This window comes from Arachis stenosperma, chromosome 3 (assembly GCF_014773155.1).
Source record: "Arachis stenosperma cultivar V10309 chromosome 3, arast.V10309.gnm1.PFL2, whole genome shotgun sequence".
Classification (NCBI taxonomy): domain Eukaryota; kingdom Viridiplantae; phylum Streptophyta; class Magnoliopsida; order Fabales; family Fabaceae; genus Arachis; species Arachis stenosperma.
In genome coordinates, this window is record NC_080379.1 from 77,219,202 (window position 1) to 77,225,943 (window position 6,742).

Here is a 6,742-nt window from a genome sequence, read left to right on the forward strand (position 1 = left end):
CGACTATTTCACAAAGTGGATCGAAGCTGAACCTTTAGCCACCATTACGGCTCAGAAAAGCCGAAAATTCCTATACAAAAACATTATCACAAGGTTCGGAGTCCCCTACTCCATTACCACAGACAATGGAACACAGTTCACGGACACAAGTTTTCAGAACTTGGTGGCCGAACTAAAAATCAAACAGCAATTCACCTCAGTCGAGCACCCACAAGCCAACGGACAAGCAGAGGCCGCAAATAAAGTCATCTTGGCCGGGTTAAACGAAGACTCCAAGAGGCCAAAGGGGCATGGGCCGAGGAGCTCCCCCAGGTATTATGGGCATATCGGACACTCCACACTCTACAACGGGAGAATCGCCATTTCGACTAGCCTATGGGATGGAGGCAATGATTCCTATCGAAATAGATGAAGGGTCACCCAGAGTCATCTTCTACAACGAAGAAGGTAACCCGCAGGCACAAAAGGAAGAACTCGACCTCCTACCCGAGGTCCGAGAAAGAGCCCGAATCCGAGAAGAAGCCTTAAAACGGCGAACGGCCCTCAGATACAATCAGAAAGTAATAAAACGAAGCTTCTCCACTCACGACCTAATTCTAATCCGAAATGACATCGGAACACAAAAGTCGGGAGAAGGAAAGCTAGCCGCAAATTGGAAAGGACCCTACAAAGTAACTGAAGTCTTAGGAACAGGCTATTACAAGATATCCGACCTAGAAGGCAATGAGCTGCCCAGGGCCTGGCACGCCTGTAATCTAAAACGGTACTACAGCTAGAAAACTCTGACCCGAGGTGTACTCTTTTTCCCTACAGGGGTTTTTTAATGAGACACCCGGTCAGATAAGGCACCCGACCTAGTCAAGGGTAAACACTTTAAATATTCTTTCTTTCTTAATACTAATCAAATTTCTCTATTTTCTTTTGTTCCTTCTCGTGATAAAACAAATCCTGAAAAAGTACCCCGTCAAGGCGCATTAATTTATGCTCGACAAAGCGCAAAAAATCATTTGCCAAGAGACCACACAAGGTCGGCAAAGATAAAGCGACGAGGTTCAAATTAATGTGAGAAGTTATAAAAGTAACTCTGAAAAAGGCTCAAAAAAGCCAAATAAAAAGAGATTACAAAAATAACTTAAAAGGCCGACCAAAGACAAGGTCAGACCAACAAAGGGTGTACTCGACCGCGCCACCCGAGGTCCGATAAAAAGCTCGGACCCGAGAAGGAAGCCTTAAAACGGCGAAGACAAAGATTTCGAAAACGCTTACTAAAAAGTTGCTACACAAAAACAACTAAAAAAGTACGAGCGAAAAAACAAATCAAGCGCTAGCTAAAAGGTTGTTATCCAAAAACAACTAAAAAGCATAAAAGCGGAACAAAAAAGTCAAAACGGCGAAGACAAAGATTTCGAAAACGCTTACTAAAAAGTTGCTATACAAAACAACTAAAAAAGTACGAGCGAAAAAACGAAATCAAACGCTAGCTAAAAAGTTGTTATCCAAAAACAACTAAAAAGCATAAAAGCGGAACAAACAAAGTCAAAACGCGAACAAAAACACCGCATAATAAGCTAAAAAAGTTACTACAAGTAGCTAAAAGCAAAAAAGGTGTCCAAAAGCATCCACAGAAATCATCCAAAAACAAAAGAGCCCACAGGCCGGCAAAAACCCAAAAGATAAAGGGATTACAGAGGATCAAGATCCTTCCCGGTCGCCGCATCAACAGAAGGCTGCGGAAGAACATAGAAATCGGGACAGCATCGACAGCACCATCATCCCGGTTCAAAACCTCCGCACCAGACCCATCCCCGACCAAAGGTGAAGTCGGGTTCGCAACCGGAACCTCGGGGACGGACACCGGAACCTTGGGGTCGGACACTGGAACCTCATCCTCGTTGGGAGCAGGAACAATCTCTCCCTCCACAACAACGTTATCCATACTAAATAAGCTCAGATCCAGGTCAGGAGCAAGAACCCGGACCTGAGCCTTCAAATTTTCATACATAGCATCCATACCCTTCGCCACATGCCCTTCTAGCTCGTAAAAGTCATTCTGAGCAGATTGCAACTTCTCCTTCGTCTCCGCAAGCTCGGCAAGTGCCCGAGTATAATTTTCCTTCGCTGCCTTCGCCATCCCCTCAGATGCATTCGCTGCCGCCACAGCTGCGGTAGCCTTAGCTTTATCCTTCTCTAAAGATGCTTCCAACTCAGCAATCCTAGCAGCCTTCAGCTCACTAATCTTCTCGAGCTCGGACTGAGCCTTCTCAAGTCGGGAACTGGTCGCGCCAAGGGGAGATTTCTTGAACTCTCGGGCAATAGCAGCATGAAGACTAGCCATCCGAACACAACTCCGCGCCATATACTGAAAATGGTGCTCCATAGACACATCATCAGTAGAAATAAAGGTCTGAGGGAGAATATGCTGTTCAATCCAACCAAGAGCATCGAAATCCTTGTCATTAAAACCCGCAGGCTCTTGAGAGGTCTTCTGCTTCTTGGGAGGAGGACCCGAGAACGGGGGAGGAGAAGAGGTAGCAGGCCCGGAGGTCGGAGGATCTTGAGTTATAGCTCGGAACTGGGGAGTCGGAATAGTCTTCGACCGAGTCTGAACACCCACAGTAGACTTCTCCGGAGAAGATCGGGCAGAAGCCCCCCCAGCTTCAATATTCCGAGCGGCCACAGACTTCTTCGTCCGACGAAGATACTTCATGGAATCCGCCTGAGAAGACATCTCTGCAGAAATAAAGAAAAGGAGTTACCACAACAGAAATTCCACCAAAACAAACAAGGCCAAAATACTAAGAAAAAGATGAATCTCGAAAGAGGTCGGGAACTACCTAACTCGAACGGAGAAGGCTTGGATCTCCCAACATTTTCTTCGTATCCAAGTGAGGTGCCCGACCCCATAAACTGCTCACCACACCCACAAAAGCCTGCTCAACCTCATCTAGACTCTCAAAGGTATATTTAACAGACACTACATTCTCCTGCCAACAAAGAGGAAAAGAAGGCTCCCCACTCTCATCTAGAAAGAAAGGTCGGACGTCTCCAGTAGCCCGGACCTTGAAGTAAAAATTCTTGAAATCATGAAAAGACTCATCATAAAGGGTACAAAACTTCCTTCCCTGGTTAGACCTAAAAGAAACCCAAGATACCTTCCCTCCACCCGACCCCGGCTTCGTCAACACAAACAAATAGGAAAAAAGAGAAATAGAGGGAGGGACCCCCAAAACTGACACAAAAGTTGAAACAACTTCAAAAACGCCCAAGAATTTGGATGGAGCTGCGTAGGGGCAAGGTTACAAGACCACAACACCTCGGACTCCAGGTCGGTAAAAGGAAGTCGGACACCCAGCTTAGAGAAAAACAATCATAAGCATAAAAGAAGAGCTTCTCGGAACTCTCTAAAGGCGGGAAGCACACTCTCTCCTCGGAATCCGGGGCCACTAGTTCATAATCCCTCTCAGACTCTCTATTTTCACATATGCTACTGTGCCTACGGAACCTAGCTAAATATTCAGAATCTACCACAGAAGGGATTCTCAAAGGAAGAGGATCTACCCAACCAAGACCACTCGGAATCTTGGTCGACACCGCTTGAAGAACCTTTCGAGACATAAATTCCTACCTACAAAGAAAAATACAACAGAAAGCAAAAACCCTTTCAGCAATGCAAGAAAACAAAAACCCCGCGAAGAAAATGCAGCAACCCGGACCGAAAAACACCAGAGAACAAAAAAGAACCCCCCCCATATACAAACAACAGCAATGGCGGCGCCTCTTTTTCGGGGCAACCCAGGCATAAAGAGACAAAACAAAGAGCCACACAAAGAACAGAAGCATATGATCACAAGAAAGTAAAAACATGGAAAACAAACCTGGAAAGTAGAAACGAAGGCGAGGAGCTCCGAGGCAAAGGAGAAACAAAGGCGGCAAGCTCTGGAAGCAAGAAGCACGAAACAACGGCGCAGAGGAAACCCCGGAAAAACGCACGGAAAGAATCAGGGAAGAAGAACAAAGAAAAAGAAGAAGCGGCGCTCGAAAAAGAGATGGCGAAAACTTAGAAAAACAAGAAAGGAACAGAATAAACGAAGAAAAAGGAAAGGGAGCTGTTCATACCCTGACCGAGCTCTCCAAACTCGGTAAAGCTGATAGAAGGCCCGACCTCGACCCAAGGCCCACGTTCGAGGTCGGACCTCGGACAAACAGGCCAAAGAAAGGCCCATCAGAAGGAACTAAGCCCAAAACCTAAAGGCCGAAAGGGCCTGGGAAAGGCGGTTCCGCAAAGATAGAGATGAATCTCCCAAAAGATAAGATAAGATAAGAATATCTTATCCAGGGATGATCGCAGCCAACTACTATAAATACACTGGAGCACCCAGGTATAACTCATACTATAATTCTACTTGATATCTGCTTGGACCCATGCTAACTTAAGCATCGGAGTGTCATTGCAGGTACAACCCCCCGCCGTTCAGCACAACCAGCTCGGTCTCAGACCCACCACCTCGGGCCTTGCCGGAAGACCGAGCTGCACGTTTCAGGTAACCCTCGGAACATTGGCGCCGTTGCCGGGGACCTGGAAGTCATCCCTTTACCATGGCGGACGACCCTCCCAACAATAACCACGCTACATCAGAACAAGAAGAGGAAGTTGACACCGGAGAACGGCCGGACAGCCCTCTATCACCACGCACTCCAGAGGAAACAAACAGAATCGCCCAAAGACATCACCCCCAGACAAAGATCCACAAAATCCCGAAAGAGAAAAAAGTTCGGAGATTCTGGAAACAGTTCGGGCACAACAAAGCCGGCTGAGACAACTCGAAGAGGACGTAAAGAAGCAGAAGGAAACTGAACAGGATCTGAGAAGGGAAGCTCGCAAACGCAGAGAATTGGAAGAAAAACTGCGGAAGATAGAGGCCAACCTAAAAGATCGGACGGAACACGGCACCACTCCCGAAAGCAACCATGATCCCTTCACACAAGAGATCATGAAAGAGAAGGTACCGCGAAACTTCAAACCACCAGATATGGACCTCTACGACGGCACCACCGATCCAAGTCATCACCTCAGCAATTTCAGAAGCAGAATGTACTTAGTCGACGCCTCCGACGCGATTCGATGCAAAGCCTTCCCCACCACTCTCACCAAGTCAGCCATGAAGTGGTTCGACAACCTGCCACCAGGATCAATCTCCAGCTTTGAAGACCTGACCAAAAAATTCTTAACAAGGTTCTCTATTCAAAAGGACAAGGCAAAACATGCCCCCAGCCTACTCGGGATCAAACAAGGCAACCAAGAAACTCTCAGAGAGTACATGGAGCGATTCAACAAGGCCTGCCTGGACATACAACACTTGCCCACGGAAGCAGCCATCATGGGACTAGCAAACGGCCTAAAAGAAGGACCGTTTAGCCAATCCCTATCCAAAAGATACCCGACCTCCTTATACGAAGTACAAGAACGGGCAGGAAAGTATATCAGCATGGAAGAAACCTCCCAGCTGAGAGACTCTTCCAGGAAGGAGTCAACCTACCCGCCCCGAGATCGAGATCGGGAACAGAAAAAGAAAGAAGAATCCAACTCGGACAAGCCACGAAAATACCACAGCTACACTCCCCTCCGAGTCTCCCTGGTAGACGTCTACAGAGAAGTATGCCACACCGAGAAGATCCCACCACCCAAACCTCTGAAGCACAAGAGAGCAGGAAGAGATCGGTCCGAGTACTGCGAATATCACAGACTCTACGGCCACTCTACTAACGACTGCCACGACTTAAAGAATGTTATAGAAAAGCTAGCCAGAGAGGGAAAACTCGACAGATACATAGCTGAGAAAGGAGAAGAAACCAGAAAGAGAAGACGGGGAGATAACGAAGATCGGGCCGAGCAAACACGAACCCCGCGAACTCCTGAAAGGCACATACACATGATAAACGGAGGTTTCGCAGGGGGAGGGACATCCAAATCCTCACGGAAGAGACACCTCAAAGAAGTCTACCATGTCCGAGAAGACAGCCCCTTACCCGAGTTACCTACTATCTCATTTACCCGAGAAGATGCTCTTGGAATAATACCCGGACACGACGACCCTATGGTGATCACCATCATCCTAGCCAACGCCAACTTACATCGAACCCTGATCGACCAAGGAAGCTCAGCAGATATCCTGTTCAAAGCAGCCTTCGACAAGCTCGGACTCGAAGAAAAAGAGCTAAAAGCCTATCCCACTGACCTGTTTGGATTAGGAGATACCCCGATCCGCCCCTTGGGATACATCTCATTACACACTACCTTTGGAAAAAGCGAGCAAACCAAAACACTAAGCATCGACTACATTGTAGTCGACGTCACTTCAGCATACAATGCCCTCATCGGACGACCAACCCTAAACAGACTAGCGGCTATAGTCTCGACCCCACACCTCTGTATGAAGTTCCCTACCGCAAAGGGAATCGCTACCCTAAAAGGCGACCAAAAACTAGCACGACGATGCTACAACGAAAGCCTGAGCCTAAAAGGGAAAGAGGTCAACACAATAGAACTCGGGCGAGTCCAAGCCCGAGAAGATCTTCGGCCACAACCAGAAGGAGAGACCGAAAAGATCCAGATCGGGAACACACCCGAGAAAGTAACAAACATAGGGGCAAACCTCGAAGCAGGCCTAAAGGAGGAACTCACAACCCTCTTAAGGGAGAATTCCGACCTCTTCGCCTGGAAAGCCTCCGATATACCAGGCAT